Consider the following 1,901-nt stretch of genomic DNA (forward strand, 5'->3'; position numbering starts at 1 on the left):
AAACTAAAAATTAACTCAATTTGAAAATAAATCAAGGTAAGAGAAATTATAACAAAAATACTTAATATGATTACAAATATACTGACAATATACATTTTTTTCTAGAAAAATGATTATATGCTCCTTCAATTATTAATTATGAGAATGAAAGGATTCAAAATGTTCCTGTTGTATTCTTATTTCAAATGCACTCACTTTGCAATTTCTATTATTTAGTTAGTTTAGGCAGCTCAAATAGTCAGTAATTATTTTTCGAAATACTTAACAAGTTAAAGCCCAAAGTAAAAGCTTGAACCTTTTTTCAATTCGCTTTAGAGTACAAAAGCTGGAATAAATTTACAAGCCAAGTTCACACACAGGAAGACTGTCTGTTGGTGGTACCATCATATCTAAATAAATGAAGGAGCAGTGTCGCATGCCAATGCTCACTTCCCTCGATTTCATGAGATTTTTTTTATTACCAATCCCCTGGCTAAGAAAACTGCTATAGTCCATGCTCTCCACTAGAGGGCTCTGAAGAGGCAGGAGCCACCGCAGCTGAACATTTGTTGTTTAGATCTGTTCATTGACATAGAGGCCTTCCCGGGAATAAGTACAATTTTATTTTTAGGTGCAGTTTAATTAATTTCCTAATTTGTAGTAATTAAGAAGGGTTGAGATGCCTATGTGCATCTGTGAGTTTTATCTAATCACGTAACCTTGTATTTACCTTATCGGGACTCTATGATTAGTTCATCACAGCCCCTAGGCATCAAGAAAAAATGTCACATTGTCACATTTGATTCCTTGTTCAGAGAACTCTACCCATTTCCACACTAAATAGTGATCATATGGTTGATATACTTCTTATTATTCACCTTTATATGCAGTGTTTCCTCATTGAATTTCTCCATTAAAATATTTAATGAGAATGACACGAATGTAAGATTTACAGTCCATTACAGATATTTTCTGAAAAATGTTTTAGTAAAATTTACAGAAAATGACAAGGAAATATGATAGAATTAGTAATTAAATAAACAGCATCACCAAAATGAGTCCCTTTAGCATATGGAACAGAGAGAAAAATGTGCTCACCTATAACAATTATGATAAAGGTATTGTGGAATGCAACAACTACAGAAAAAAACCGAATTATTTTGTCTTAGAATTTTAATTTAAATGTACACAACTTCAAAAAGGATCAAAAGAAAAACTGATAGACCAAATGTCCTAATTTATTTTTGGCAGCAGCATACCTGACATTCCCATGGAACGCATCTTGCTCCCATCAGTAAACGTGACTTACCCCTGCGTGATTTTCAAAAGAGAAATGCCATACTCTTTGAATGAGTATGGAAAAATCTTTGTAAGGATGATCTTCTCTGGAGGAGAACATGTCCAGCTTAGAAAACTGAATCTATTTTCTATCTCTACTGTTAAAACTTGCAAATATCTATTTTTAGTATCCTTCAGAGTGGATGTTTGCATGAGTTCCATAACATTAGCAATGTCTTTGTTTAACAATATTCTAAGTCAGGATTGTATTTAATAGGTTGCTGGTTACCCTTCATTTATGTAGTAATATGACAAATGTAAGAAATACCATATTGTATTACGATGAGCCTAGTGAAGTGCAGATTACATCTTCGTTGGAAATATAAGAATAGTCCGTGAATGCTAAGTAGCCTTACAGACCACCTATAACCAAAGTCTGATCCTGCCAGAAAATGACGTCATCCAAAACACTATGTAATTAAGTGCCGGGGGAGCAGAGATTTTTGGACCATTTTTCTCATTGTTGTATTCCCAGAATATGGAATACTACCAGACACATAGTAGGCCCACAATCAATATTTGTTGAGTGAATGAAAATGTATTTCACTTCTTGATAATATATTTAAAGTTTTATTTTTTATTAG

This window comes from Propithecus coquereli, unplaced genomic scaffold, assembly GCF_000956105.1.
Source record: "Propithecus coquereli isolate 6110/MARCELLA unplaced genomic scaffold, Pcoq_1.0 Scaffold21, whole genome shotgun sequence".
NCBI classification, from domain to species: domain Eukaryota; kingdom Metazoa; phylum Chordata; class Mammalia; order Primates; family Indriidae; genus Propithecus; species Propithecus coquereli.